This window comes from Diplotaxodon limnothrissa, linkage group LG10 (genome assembly GCF_057381915.1).
Source record: "Diplotaxodon limnothrissa isolate DT_005_m linkage group LG10, D_limnothrissa_male_GT1.1, whole genome shotgun sequence".
NCBI lineage: Eukaryota > Metazoa > Chordata > Actinopteri > Cichliformes > Cichlidae > Diplotaxodon > Diplotaxodon limnothrissa.
The window spans coordinates 25,501,843-25,517,919 of record NC_140605.1 but is presented as its reverse complement, the minus strand read 5'-3'; the positions used below and the strand labels follow the sequence as shown (position 1 = coordinate 25,517,919).

At 43.8% G+C, this 16,077-nt stretch overlaps 1 protein-coding gene and 1 pseudogene across 1 annotated transcript in view; one reads left to right on the top strand and one right to left on the bottom strand.

Annotated features, from left to right (window-relative positions):
• The window catches only part of fstl4 (follistatin-like 4), a 215,420-nt gene that overhangs the window by 13,887 nt on the left and 185,456 nt on the right, over positions 1-16,077 (top strand). The window lies entirely within an intron of this gene.
• On the bottom strand, positions 4,433-6,216 carry LOC146624538 (uncharacterized; annotated as a pseudogene).

Below are 16,077 nucleotides of genomic sequence, written 5' to 3'. Positions count from 1 at the left end.
GCCTTTTATGGAGCTATACGGCATCGCGCTTGGCTGATGGCATGCCCAGCACAAGAGAAAACTCTTTCAGAAGGCGTTGATGAGGCTGGGACTGTCACGGTTCGTTGTGTGGCAGGCAGGAGAAGGACCCAAGATGCAGACTCACAGACACGGGGATAAACTTAAAGAACACAGCTTTAATGCTGGCACGGTAGAATACAGGACATACAGAACTAACTGGGAAAAGTAAACTAACACTCGCAGGAAGACACAGGAAGATCCACACAACATGAGGGAGAACGCGACGCTGAACAGAGGGAGACTCAGACAGAAATACACAGAGGGTAAACGAGGAAAGTGGGCACACACGGGGAACACAGGTGATACTGATAATCCTAACGAGACAGGGCGGGGTGAACTGAACATGACATGTACAGGCACAGAGGTTCAGACAGGAGGAGAGAGAGCACGGGGAAAACACAGACATAACGGGCTGGGGAACACATAGAATAAAGCACAAAGAGAGACGAGGGCTCATAAATACACAGAGGGGCACACAGGGGGTAAGAGTCACGAAGGGAAAACACATAAGGAACAACACAACAGGGCAACTCAGAAGACATGGCCTAAATAAGGAACGAAATACAAAAATACAAAGAACTAAGAATACTGGGCCCACATGGCCCAGGACCATGACATCACCCCCCCCCTAAAGGGCTGGCTCCCGACAGCCCAAACCCGAGAAACAAAAACAAAAACAGAAAACAACCCACCCAGGGCGGGAGGCGGGGGACCAGGACGGAGGGACCAGAACGGGAAACAAAGTAAACAACAGAAAACACGGGAGCACATGACCATAGTCAAAATAAAGTTCAGGGGGCCGACCCAGAGCCCACAGGCACCAGAGTTCACGGGTCACACGGTCGGGGGGCCGACCAGGCGGGTGGCACAGGTGGCAGAGCTGGTCCGGAGGCCGGCCGCGCGGAAGGCAGCGGCGGCGGCGAAGGAGACGACGGAGCAGTTCAGGAGGCCGGCCGCGCGGAAGGCAGCGGCGGCGGCGAAGGAGACGACGGAGCAGTTCAGGGGGCCGGCCGCGCGGAAGGCAGCGGCGGCGGCGAAGGAGACGACGGAGCAGTTCAGGGGGCCGGCCGCGCGGAAGGCAGCGGCGGCGGCTTTCCAGTGTCAGGCGTACTGGCCGAGGCCCGGTGGGCACAGGACCAGTCGAGGCGGGACCAGGCGAAGCACAGGCTGAGGCTGCGGCGGACGAAGGCTCTGAGGCTGCGGCGGACGAAGGCTCTGAGGCTGGGCCAGACGAGGACGAAGACTCTGAGGCTGGGCCAGACGAGGACGAAGACTCTGAGGCTGGGCCAGGCGTAGCAGAAGCACAGGCAGAGGCTGGCCCAGGCGTAGCAGAAGCACAGGCAGATGCAGCTGGACCAGGCGACGACGAGGCGGTCGCAGGTGGCGGCTGGACAGGCTCCTCGGGCCCTCCAGCTGATGCGGCGTGAGGCTGAACGGGCCCCTCGGACCCTCCAGCGGAGACAGGAGGCTGAACGGGCCCCTCGGACCCTCCAGCGGAGACAGGAGGCTGAACGGGCCCCTCGGACCCTCCAGCGGAGACAGGAGGCTGAACGGGCCCCTCGGACCCTCCAGCGGAGACAGGAGGCTGGACGGGCCCCTCGGACCCTCCAGCTGACGAGGCATGAGGCTGGACGGGCCCCTCGGACCCTCCAGCTGACGAGGCATGAGGCTGGACGGGCCCCTCGGACCCTCCAGCTGACGAGGCATGAGGCTGGACGGGCCCCTCGGACCCTCCAGCTGACGAGGTAGATGGCGGCGTGGGAGCCGCGGAGTCCTGGATGAGCTCATCCGAGCCCCCAGCAGGAGCTGATGCAGAGCCAGAGAGATTCGAGACCCCTGGCTGGATGTTAAGCTGACCAGCGGACCGTACTGCTATCGGGGACTGGGCTACAGGAGCTACTGGGGACTGGGCTACAGGAGCTACTGGGGCCTGGGCTACAGGCGGCACTGGAGCTACTGGGACCTGCGCTACAGGCGGCACTGGAGCTACTGGGGCCTGCGCTACAGGCGGCACTGGAGCTACTGGGGCCTGCGCTACAGGCGGCACTGGAGCTACTGGGGCCTGCGCTACAGGCGGCACTGGAGCTACTGGGGCCTGCGCTACAGGCGGCACTGGAGCTACTGGGGACTGAACCGGGGGTGACACTGGAGCTACTGGAGACTGAACCGGGGGTGACACTGAAGCTACTGGAGACTGAACCGGGGGTGACACTGGAGCTACTGGAGACTGAACCGGGGGTGACACTGGAGCTGCTGGAGACTGCACCGGGGGTGACACTGGAGCTACTGGAGACTGCACCGGGGGTGACACTGGAGCTACTGGAGACTGAACCGGGGGTGACACTGGAGCTACTGGAGACTGAACTGGGGGTGACACTGGAGACCCAGGTGACACTGGTGTACTGGGGTGAAGGCAGCGAGGATGCAGTCTCTCTCCTAAGGGAGGATCGAATGATTTAGCGATAAATCTTGACGGGAAAAGATGCCGATGCTGAAAATACCAGGCAGCGGGGGCTTCCAGGAGGGTAGCCGACTGAGCTGTGAAGGGCTGCGAGGGAGCTAACTGAACTGAGGGTGGCTGCGAGGGAGCTAACTGAACTGAGGGTGGCTGCGAGGGAGCTAACTGAACTGAGGGTGGCTGCGAGGGAGCTAACTGAACTGAGGGTGGCTGCGAGGGTGCTAACTGAACTGAGGGTGGCTGCGCAGGCGATAAGCAGCTCGCTTTGACCTCCGCCACACAAGACACAGCTCCTGAATGAACAGTCATAATGTCTGGAAAAGACACAGAGTCCTCACTCACCACAGCAGGTGAATTAGGAGTCCGAATGTCCGGCTGTGGGGTGGTGCGACGGCGGCGTGAACGCCGTTCCTTCTTGACTGCAGCTCCCGATGAACCAGACAACGGCGCTTCATGCGCGCCGGGCGGCGTCGCAGAGGCTGGTGAACTGGGTGCTGATGGAGCGGTAGATGAGAGTTCCTGGAAGCTCAGGGGACCCCCGAGAGCCAGGCGGGTTCCCCGGAAGATCTCCTCATAGTCAGGAGCTAGCCACGGCTTCCACCGGAGCTCTTCATCCAGTTGATCGCATGCTGCACGCTGCCGCTCCTCCAGGTCGAAATCCATGACCTCCCCCGCATCCTCGTGTGGCTCGTTGGAGGGCGAAACATGCCGTAGCGCTGGGCGACGGCGACGCGAACGCCGCTTCCTCTTTGAGGTGGTCGTGGATGAAACTTCGATTTCTGTGGCGACCGGCTCCTCGTCTTCTGACCACATCCGTGCCAGATAGGAAGCGGAAGACGGGTAGGTCGGTCGAGGCGGTGAGGGTGAACGACTGAGCTGCGACAGCGAAGTGGAAGCCGGCGAGTAGAGGGACGGCGCCAGCGTAGAGGAGTGTGGTGCCGTGGCGAACCTCAGCGTGCCGACTTGTATGCTCACAGCAGGCGGAGGGGAGGCTGCGCGGCCACGGGGCTGTGGTGACGCAGTCCGCACACCGGACCGCTGATGCTGCCGAGGGCAGGCTGGGAGGATGGTGCGGAGGAAGTCCGAGATCAGAGGGGGTAGCGCCTCCCATAACCAGGGAAAAACCGTGACGCTTGTCCCCAACGAGGAAAGTAACTCCTCCCTCTCCTCCTCGCTAGAGCTTCGGCTCCACTGGTAGCATAACGACTCCACCGCTTGTATTACGTCTCTGTCAGGAGTCGCTGGGTCCATATCGTGGTCGCGTTCTTCTGTCACGGTTCGTTGTGTGGCAGGCAGGAGAAGGACCCAAGATGCAGACTCACAGACACGGGGATAAACTTAAAGAACACAGCTTTAATGCTGGCACGGTAGAATACAGGACATACAGAACTAACTGGGAAAAGTAAACTAACACTCGCAGGAAGACACAGGAAGATCCACACAACATGAGGGAGAACGCGACGCTGAACAGAGGGAGACTCAGACAGAAATACACAGAGGGTAAACGAGGAAAGTGGGCACACACGGGGAACACAGGTGATACTGATAATCCTAACGAGACAGGGCGGGGTGAACTGAACATGACATGTACAGGCACAGAGGTTCAGACAGGAGGAGAGAGAGCACGGGGAAAACACAGACATAACGGGCTGGGGAACACATAGAATAAAGCACAAAGAGAGACGAGGGCTCATAAATACACAGAGGGGCACACAGGGGGTAAGAGTCACGAAGGGAAAACACATAAGGAACAACACAACAGGGCAACTCAGAAGACATGGCCTAAATAAGGAACGAAATACAAAAATACAAAGAACTAAGAATACTGGGCCCACATGGCCCAGGACCATGACAGGGACACAAGTATTTTTCTGATAGGGCAGATAAATTGGGGAGTGTATCCCTCTTACCCCACTACCAGGCCACAGGGTCTTGTCCAGAGGTAATTCCTGGCAGTCTTTTGTATATTTGAAACTCCTTCTGTACCTGCTCTGTGACTGAGGGGACTCTACCCGCTTGAGAAGCAGCCTGTTGAAGCTCTGTCTTCATCCTCAAACAGCTTTTCTAAGGGTGACTTCTGGACTTTACTTAGCTGAAAAACAACAAAAAAAGATTTGTGAGGTTTGCAAAATAAATAAAGATCACTTTTAGAATGTAGTGGTTGTGTTAGAAAAAAATCTGAAATTACATATTTTTCTGGTTTGTCCATGTCAGCATCATCCACCTCGCTGTGTGCTTTGGGGTCCTCAGTGGGAGGCTATGGACACACAGATAGTAAAAGAGCATTCCTTCAACATAGAAACTACATCATGATGCAGAAGGACAAGATTGTACACACACAATGAAAATACCTGCGCAACTGCTGCTGTGGCATTTGCAACTGCTGCCTTCTCCAACCTGTCCCAGATGTCAGTAGCTGCCTCACCACCTAGCCTGCCTTTAAAACGTGGGTCCATCATCGTGGCCTCCTTCAGAAATTTCTGAAGGTTTTCATCCTTTAAGTAAAACAAGATATAACATAGGAGCTGATAATGAAAAAAGGTAACCCTATTTTTCATGCGCATTGACGTTGTCTGCAAATACAGTATATGATATCTTTTCTGCAGACTACCCCAGAATTTCTTTTATTGAACAGGTGAAAACACTGTCTTCATCACATCGTCTGAAATGTGCCTCCAGCTTGGCCAGGATGGGGATGATTTGGCTGCATGTGGGTGACTTGTCACTTGAGACACACATGGTTGACGTGTACAGGACTTGCATGCACTTAATAAACTCCTCTGCCTTGATTAAATCAGTGTGCGTGAACCTTTCTAGCCTGTTGAAAAATATTCACAATGTTAAAGGTAACTGACGTAATTTAGCTCTTGCAAGTGATGCTCATGTCATTCACTTACTTGTCCTTCTCAATAGGCTTCCTCAGCTGTTGATCCAGAGCAGCTGCCTGGATTGCATCAAACTGCTCCATAAATCTCTCCACCATTAGGAAAAGAGAATTCCAGCGCGTCTTAACGTCAAGAATTACATTATGTTCTGGCAAATCTAAAGCACAGATAGACACAAACATATTTTAAATTACTATAACAAAGGTAATATGAATAACAATACTTCTTAATATGTAACTTCATGCGCTACTTACTCAGGATTCGCTGCTTTTCTCTGAGCACAGTTTTGCTCAAGAATGAACGTTTGAGCCACACCACAACTGAACGGATTTTGGCACACCAGGTGGAAACTGCAGGAATGTCATACACCTTTTGTGCGGCCAGGTTGAGGGCATGAGCAAAGCATCTCACTTTTAAAAAGTCCAATTTTTTTCAAAGCAACATCCATGTTGCAGGCATTGTCTACAGTGGCAGCAATTATTTTCCCTCCCAAGTGAAATTGCTCCACAACGCTTGATATTTCTTTAGCGACAACTGGACCAGTTTGTGACTCATAAACTGCTTCAGTGCTAAGCACATTCTGCTTCATTTTGCCTTTGTAGATGTAGTGAACAGTCACTGTGAGGAAATGGTCCTGAGCAATACTGCTCCATCCATCACAGGTGATAGCGACCTTGTTAACCTGTGCCAAATTCTGGATGAGGTTGCTTTTCTCCACGCAATACCAAGCAGGTATAAGTGTGTTGGATTGATCATTCCTGGATGGGGGCTGATACCTTGGATTAAGGGGAGAGGACATCTCCCTGAATTAAAAAAACAAAAACAAATTTATAAAAAGAAAGTGTTTTTGACTTGAAATTTAATTCTTTTTTTCAGATAAAATAAATAAAACATATAAACCAGCTCCCAGAATAAACAGAAAATGCATTTGAATTTTCGTTAATTTTTTTTCTTCCAGATAAAAAATAAAAACATATAGCTCACCTTTTTATTCAAATATAGTTTACTTATAATATTTAGAGAAGACTTACAAAGCTAAGCAGCTATGAACATATTAACCTTTACAGTATTATAAAGTCTATTTTTTATGTCAGAGTAATACATCATTTTTCACCTGAATGATGGTGACTCTACCGTTGAAAATGGATGGAGATCTTTGACTATAAATTTTGTCACTGCCCTATGAATTTTGTCCACTTTTTCTTTCGTCATTTTAGCCTTTTTGGCCAGGGTGAAGGGAGTATCTGCCATCAAACAAGAAGACAGCCACATGTAACTATGAGGCTAAGATACTCACCCAGAGAAGAACAGGCGCTGCTGCCATCATCAGTTATCATTTCTGCTACACTGGCAGGGCTAGGGGCCAGACTCTCCTCTTCGGGTTCTTGGATGTTACTAACTCAGAGAACAGGCACAAAACCCGCAGTAGATGTGCTCGGTGTGATGTCTTGCTGCAAGTTATCAAATTCGGGGCATTTCTCGGCTTTTAAAAAAACGCTATGCGACGCCATGTGTTTCATTAGATTTGAGATGTTACCTCCTTTGCACATTATTACCTTTAAGCACTTGTTGCAGGCTGCTGAGTTTATATCTTTTGCTGTGAAGTACAGCCACACTCTCGAGCACTTCGCCTTCGCCATTTTAGCTCTGCTCTAAAAAAAACCCGTACGTACCTGGGCCCGCCTACTATCCTTGGAAAGGAAGTGATTGGCTAGATTTTTCAGGGGAAAAAAGCACCGAAATGAAGCACCGAATTGTGCGCTGCTTTTCGGTCTGGTTACTACCGCTTATGTCAGAACCGGTTCCACAATGGCACCGGACACCGGTACCAATCCCTAAATAGGAGGCATTCAAGGAACCTGCGCAGTAAGGACAATGATAAGTTAATGCTATGATATTGCTGGGTTAACAAAGCTGCAAGTTAATATTGAGTGTTTGGGTGATCCTCATTCATTTTAATTGTCACTGAAAGTTTGTTCAGTTAGTCCAGATTAGTACTGGAATACACTAAATTACACAAGTTATTAAGACTATGGATGTATGGACAGCAGAATTTCAAGCAAGGAATAAAAAGCCAAACAAATAAACTACATTATCAGCTTAGTTTTGGGGAAAATGCAATGCAATTTAACATTTAGTAAAATTGCATTTTTCAGTTTAGTTGTGCGGGAACATAATTTTCGAGGTGTAAAAAGTCATAAAATAGTCACCTGAGGAAGCAGTAAAAAACTCAAAGAAGTCAGCAGACATATTGTGGCTTTTTTCTGCACAGGGTGTGCTGATTTTCCTCTTGAGACTAATTATCTTCTGCACTTCTGTTTGCTAAACTAGATCAGCTGTCGAAATCAGGCAATTACACAGCAAATTCAAAAGTGTTAAATGTTTTGGTGTTAATGGTCTTCTTGCAAAAGTAGAGTTAATTTTACTCTAAGCAGAGTCACATTCTTTTAATGTAACTCTGAGGTGTAAAATGATAGTAGTTAAAATCGAGTGTTAAAAATGAGTGTTTCTCTGTCAAATCTGGAGGTGTTACAATGGAAACATTAACTCTTGACCTCTTAACTCTGAACACCTACAGGGGCTATGACACCAACAGAGTAAATTCACAGACTCCGCCCCCAGCACGGCTCCAATCGAAGCTGAAGTGAAGCCGTTTCAGAACATTTTGCTCTACATATTTGAGTTGTTTGCCATGCTTGGTAAGTCATTCTTTCAAAGATTGTTTCAATTATTATTATGAGCTTTTACTTCTGTGGCTCTTTGGAGTTGAGACAAAGCTGTGTGAAAGGCATTAGCCATGTTGCTCGCTGATAGCATAATATTCTGTTTTAGCTAGCTGAAAGGTATTGTTTGCGGGCAAATACCACAGCCTTGAAAAAAAGCTTGCATGTGAATTTTCAGTCAAACTTTTGGTCAAATACACCTAAAACAATGTGTAGAATGTAAAATGTTGGTATAATGGTGCTACTTGAAGCCTGAAAACGATCGCCCATAAAAAAAAAAGAAAAAAAAAGCGAGCAAACAGCAGTAGCAGACGTCCTGACTGGATTCTACGTTAGCATAGATCCCTCCAGAGTTTTGTGCACACGGTTTAGGTAAAAATGAAAAAGGTTGAGGTTTTACATTTAGTTCAGTATTACCTGTTGCCTGTGTCTTTGTCTTTTGGGAAAATACTTTACACAAGTAATGGCTCAAAGAGGATTCCTTTTTTTTTTTACTGTGCTGCAATTGTTTACTGGATTATTTGTGCCATTAATTAGTGTCAACTAATTTTTATTCAATCTCCACACAGGATATGCTTGTGAAGATGGAATATGGGGGAGAGCAGAAGTGCGTTGCAGTTCCACAAAGTGATGAATGAAGGACATGCATATTGTATTGAAGAAATAAGTGATGAGAATGCTGTTATTTGCATTTGCCATGTCAGACCTTTTGATAAACAAAATTCTAATGAAAGTGAGAACATGTACACTGTTACATCTTTCAGAAAATGTTTTGAAATCTTGGTGCACAGTTCAGAATAAATGTTTTTCAAAAACCATTGCATCTTTTTAGTAAATGTTTATTTCCAAAAGAAATTTCTAGAAGTTCAGAACAGTAAAATTCCCGCTTTTTAGAATGAATTAGAAGATAACTCTTATGTAGTTAAACTAAAATACTCTTTGAGAGTTAATATATAAACTCTTAACACCAAGTGTTAAATTATCAACTCCAGACAGATTTGGTGTTTAGCACTAAATGAGAGTTAACGTACCAACTCTCCAAAAAGAGTTAAATTAACACTCTCTGGTGTGGACCCATATAGACACTTTAATAGTGTTGAAATCAAATCCGACAGTGTTAATTTGGACATGCTGGATTTGCTGTGTACATTTAATTTTCTTTTTTTGCTCTCCTTTTCTTTGGATGATGATCAACAGAGCTCCTTGGGATTGCCTTCTTTTCACTATTGACAGGTTGTTTCTTTCATTTTTGATTTTTCATTATATAAGTTTACCCCCACCCCCAACACTACTACCTGCCCCCCCTTGTCTACTTCACATCATTTGATGTAATCTTCGGCCCTCTTTTTCCATCCATATACCCCTACACTTGCAAACCTGTTTGTTTGGAGTCTACATACCTCATGTTCAGACAGTGGCATTAATCAAATTGGCCCAGTTGTACAGCTGAAACACAGATGTTACTAGCTTTTGTGCAAAGCTTTTGTATGTGAAGAATTTCACAAAGTTTAGACACAAATTCTCAGTAAATTCCATTTTTACTGGTTGGTGATGCAGAAACCATCCCTGGTCAAAATGTCACTGCCTGGGAAATATGTTATTCTGTGTTCTTTTCACCGAATGTTGTTTTTGCCAGTGGGATCCATATGGGGGAAAAATTGAATATTGCCCATTTATCTTCCCAGGGAATGGTGATTAATTTGGTCTTGAGTGCTTAATTTATGAACCTTTCCAAAGGCCTAATCAGAGTTTGTTACCGTCACAAATTAAACAATAGGAAGAGGCAAAGTAAGTTAAGCAGTCCTGTGGTTCATTTAGATTGTAATTGGGTGAGAATTAGATGGGACAAGGTTGACAGAGAGACTCCCTAATAAGCAGCAAATGACTGGGGAGGAAGTTGGGAGGAGAAAAAGTGAAAAGGGAGTGGAGGAAGCCCAGAGAAGGAGAAATGTGGGAGGGGTGGTAAAGCAAAATATGTGTTCAAAGTCATCTTCTACGTTAACAGAGTCAAGTAATCTGTAGCTTTTGGTTTAATACAACAAAACGACATGAGAGGATTTTAGCTTTGTGTTATAATTAAAACAACAGATGTGCCATTAATTCTTTGAATACCTTGAAACAATAAGATGATCAGATTTTGAGTCTGTGTTGGTGAGAGGAAAAAAAGAGTGGTTTAAAAAAAAAAGGCCTAGGAGATTTTTTTTTTCTTACTGTTAAAAAAATTGTTGGAATGTCTGATTTAAAATTTAAGCAAATTCTTTCATCATTGTGGTCTAAAAAGCTGTAATAGAAGTTTTTTTTTTTCGTATACGTCATACACACATTGCTTGAGACTTGTTCACCAATCACCAGTCGTAGGGGAAAAATGTGTATTTCCTTATTCCCTGGCTGGTTGGTGCGGTTCCTAGAGGTTTCTGGCTGTCTCTTGTTAAAATGGGTTGCAAAGAAGGTGCTGTACCCAAAACCTCTTTATTATTGCTTTAGTTGCTAGCAGAGCAGTAGTAAGACATAAAAGACATAAAGGTGCCAGATATTCACCTTCAAAGTAAACACTGTACTTCAGCACTGCAGCCAACACTTTTCAAAAGGTGTAACTTTCATTTTGAACCCAAAGCGTCTCCATTTCAGGGCTGTTTTCACAGTCTTAATATACCGCTAAGAGAGTAGCTGCTTGCTTGCGGATAAGTCTGGTTGCTAATTAAATGCTCTTTAGTAGAGGTTCCCTAGTGCATTACTAAAGATGTATTTATGAGGACATGAGCTTAAGCACTTGTTAACAGACATGTTTGATATTTAATATATAGAGTCAGCAATCAATTAGTGCCTATGTCTTGTGAAGAAGGTAAATCTAACTGATGTAATTAAAGACTGCTGTTGATGAGGTTAGATATGACTGTTGTCCAGTTATTAACAGAATATCTAGTATATTTAAAAGCAGAATGGACGATATAAGCCTTATTGTCATGTGTTTTGCACTGTTGAACTAATTAATAGAAGTTACAGGTGGCAATACCCGGCAAAGTGAGTAGGAGTAGTGATAGAATTTGGTTAGCCATGAAGTATAATGCATGAGGAGGGCAGAATAAATGACAACGTTATATTCAAAGTTGACAAGAAAACCATTAAATCGCTGGAAAAACAAACCCTGCCCTCACAGAGTCTATGTAAAACTCAGAGCATTATTTTCACACAAACCTTCACATGATAACTAATATGAAACAAATAGTAATTTAACCTGTGATTGTACTGGGAAATTGTATGTGTGATGAGTTGGGTATGCAGGTGGTCAGTGCTAACAAAGATAGGATACGCAAACCAATACCAGCATGTATACAGAAACCAGTTTGGTTTAAGCTTTAAAAAAAAAATTTATATGTCTAATATTTAAAAGTTTTAAAAAATGTTGTGTCACACCAAAAATGGTTTTATATTTTTCAGGCCTTGTTGGACATTAAGAAAGTATTTACTTCTTTAATATTGTCTTTTCTATGAATTAACCCTAAGAAAAATATTGCCCTACCATATGTTGTTTGACACAAGAAATCATTTAAAATGCATTGAAATGCTATCCTCAGGTAGACTACACTCAGTGAGCGTTCCTACCTAATGAGAATATCCAAAAAGAATAATTTAATGTTGTAAGTTCACTGAGTTACATCGTAAATCTCTGTGAAATATGATTTCATTAAGCTGTAGAAGCAATAAAGATTACCGTGCGAAGAGTTCACTTTGTCATTGAAGGCTTAATCAAATCAATCAAACGAAACAGGCTTTGCTAAAATCACACCCACCTTTATAGACTTCGATACAAATTTAGAATATCTTCAAGTAACGTTATGAGTCATAAATCTCACAATTTTTGAATGGTCATGAGTTTAAATTTGATTGGTTAGGAATCTACTTTCCGATACGATTAGCAGCTGACCAAAGTTTCACACTGTGATAATTTTTACCAAAAAGATTTAAAGCCAAAGACAAAAGGTGGATTGTAGTGCCATGTTGAGCGCCTGCAGATACTGCTGAAGGGCTTACGGAGGGCACACAGCCTCTCCAGAGGCTAAGACGGACTGACAGTGGCACTCTGAATAACACTTACTATGACTAGGGCATGCAGGCTGCTTGGATACATGCATGCACACATACACAAGCCAGATTGCAGACAGAGCCTAAAAACTGTCATGTGGAAAAAGATGTACCAGGAGAATTGGCAGGCATAGGTTTTTGTTTAGGGGCTTTTCTCTGACTTCCTTTAATCTTAAATGAGCTTGAGTTGTATTATTGTAATGTTTTCCTATTTAGTAAAATACACATCCAGCTTGATACCTTTTTGCTTGCTCTAACGTTAGAATAAACAGCTATTTATTTATTATTTCAGCAGAAATTTGGTTTTACTCATTCAATTTTTGTGTAACACTAAAGTGTCCCAGCATAGTTACTGTTTTTTTTTTTCTCCAGTTGCTTGTTTTATCCTATGCATTAATTATCAGTTGATCAATCACTAATTGTTTGTGGACAACACATTTCACTTGCAAAAGTATCTGTTAAACAAATAGTTTATTTCTTCTGGTTAAGAGTTATCCTCACTGGGTCCACAATTAGTGCATTTAGTATTATGTGTAATCGAATACTGTCTTTCTCATACTGTTTGTGCTCTACATTTTTCTCAGTGGAGGTCTACTCCTGGATGATACTTGCTGCTGCTGTGTGATTGTAAGCATCACTGCAAAAACTTCACATCTATTCTTTACCTTCATCCGTCTGATTTTTACTGCCTTACACATCAACCACGGACGGCTTTATGAGCTGAGAACAAAAATGATTGCTTTTGAATTCAGATTATATGCCTCTGTGAGTAGCTCTCTTTTCCTGTCTTTCTCCTTCTGTCTTCCTTACCTCCAAAGCACGCACACACACACATTTGTGTTATAATACTGTTTTTTTTTTTTTTATATTTTTAATGTAAAAACTATACACACATCTGCATATATTCTCTTAACTTGGATCTCAATGAGCAAGCTATTCAGAAAGACTTTGGTGAGGACAAGGTGTATTTGCATACCCCTAGGGAAGTAGAAATATTAATAAGACTCTGTCAGGTCACATTTCTCTGACTGAGTAAACACATTAATGCTTAAATAGTTTCATATCCCAACATCATTCCCAGATGTACACTGTGTGTCAATTAGAGATTATTCATTTGTGAGAGATACTATTGATTTGTAAGAATCTACCTTATGAAGTTGTTTCAGACTGGTAATTTTAGGGATAATTAGTCAAGTCAGTCTTATTTATATAGCAAATTTAAAGCAACAACCAAAAGTAGCTGAAATAAATACAGTAGAGACGAAAAGCAAAGCAAAAATTACAGTAATGATTAAAAAATGTGATAAATGAATAAAATAGTGTAAAACCCTGGGATAAAATTACAAAGAGAATCAAATAAAGTAAGTACATAAATAAAATGTAGCAATAGAAACAACACTCAAAATAAAAGAGTGGTAAGAAAATCTGTCCTTGACAAAACCACGAGGCATCACAGACTTCACTAAAAGTCAATGAAAAATATGCAGGTCTTTAAAATTGATTTGAAATTGTCAGTTGTTGGGCAGGTTTTTATGTGGCATGGCAGACTATTCCAGAGTCGAACATGGTAACAGCAAAGGCCCAGTCACCTTTCGTTTGTAGGTGAGAAGTTGGCTTTGAGAGAAGTTGTTGGGAGGATTAACTCGGTGACCTGGAGGCAAAAAATTGAGTTACATTTTGGAGTTTATTCACAGAGGGCTTTGAAAACAAATAATACATTTTTAAACTCAGTTCTGTATTGCACAGGTGGACTGTGCGCTTAATCTAAAACAGGAATGATGTGTTGCTTTTTCTTCTTTGTTAGACGTCTTGCTTCTGGGTTTTGAACCATCTGCAATCGAAAATCAAAGAAGTATAATTGGATTTAATGTCATTATTTTCTAGCACGAGTCCAATTCTCACTGCACCAAAACTGTAGAATCAAATCTCTACTAAGGTATCATAAAGACTTTAAGGAAATCTTTTCAAAACAATACTATGATTACTGCAGGACAATGTTATTACTGCCAGTAACCTTGGCATTTCAAAAGATACAAAGTTGTTCAAGTTGGACTTACATCTGGTGACAAAGAGGGTATTTACTCATTTTGTGTGTGGTTGTTTCTGACACAGAGTTTGCACGAATCCCTCAGTGGAAAAAGTAACACTGAGTTCATTACCCCACTGCTGCATTACTGTCAGATTGGTGAATATGAGTCAGGATGATAAATGAGTGCTATGATAGCTCCAGCAAAGACTGCATGTCATTGTGGTGACCATGTTGTTGACAGTAAAATGTGCAGTCAATGAGTCATGAGGACAGTTGCTACTAGGGAGAAAGTATCATTTGTTCAATCAACAGGCTCAGGGGAAGGCCAACACCACCTCGAAAACCTTCTGCTCTCTGTGAAGTCATAGATTTCAATAAGTTTTCTGTAAATAATCTGCAGATGCTTTTTTTTATAAGTATTTGGTTCTGCAACTTGCTTGCATAAAGGCACTTTCCATGGTGAAGGGGGATGGAGTTGGGGAGGGTGCCACAAAAAACAAAATTAGGTGCCAGGTATCAACACCACTGGGATACAATAGTTTTCTAATGATGATGAGCATCTGATATGCACTATAGCGTTGTTACTACAACATAGCATAAGAAAGACAGTACACATTTTCAAAGCGCTGGTGAAATCCGTAGAAAAGTCTATGATCTGAGACTTTTGGCATTTTGGGTTGTCTATAGAAAGTCTCCACACAATTCAGGCCATTTGCTGCACCGATCGTTGTCGCCACTATTTGTCACGGCGGGGTGCGCCGATGTGTATGGAAACAGGACCCAAAAGCAGATGATGATGAGGAGTAGTAAGTTTAAACAGAAAAGTGATCCTTTATTGAGATGACGGCAGGGAAAACCAAGAAACCAAAGCAAACTGTCAAAACACTACGAAACAAAACACTAAGAGGTACTAAGACCAAAAACTATAACTAACTGTGGAGAACATAAACAGGCAAAGACGAAAACTAAGGCTAAGGTCAAAATAACAGACGACCCGACAATAGCATGCAGAAAACAAAGGGCTTAAATACATACAAGAGGTGATCGGGGAAGTGGAGACACATGGGGGAACAGCTGACTGACATAAACCTAAATGACAGGACCAGGAGAGGAAAGCTAAATACAATGAACAAAGAACACATGACACTGTCAGAATAAAACAGGAAACACTAAAACTAAACATGACAACACAAACTTAACAGACCTAATACGTGATGAATAATACAAAACCCCAAAACATCGAAAACCCAGGAACAATAACCAATAACTGCCCAAACTAAAGGCAAATAGGAAATAACACAAAACCTAATCACATATCAAAAATGAGAAAAATACAAAAAGAACTCAGAGCGCTGGGTCGGAGACCCAGCCTGTGACACTATTTCACATCTGAGAGATCATTATTTGAGAACTCTTATATATCCTTAAACGAACAACATGTCTATTTTTTTCCCTCTGCTGTCTCGATTAATATACCTTCAAACTCACTGACTGTCTGGAAAACTGGCATAAGGCATGTGGTATGATTCACTTCACTGTGTTCATGCTTATGCAGTTAACTGCTCTCAAGTGTGCCAGCAGAGGACAACCTCATCTGATGAGGAAGGCCACAAGATGTGACTGAAAACTTTCAAACTGCTAAGTGGATCTTGTGACTATGTCAAACTGCTATTTCAAGGTCTAGAATGAATCTTCAAGCTCAGAGAAAATGACAGCGTGAAGTGGCGACATTTCCTGGCCACCTTTCAAGCCTACGCTAAAGGACAGAAATGCCACTCCAACACTGGATGGTGTGTTACTACCCTCCTGGCAGATTTGTCTCTACAAGACTGCTTTAAC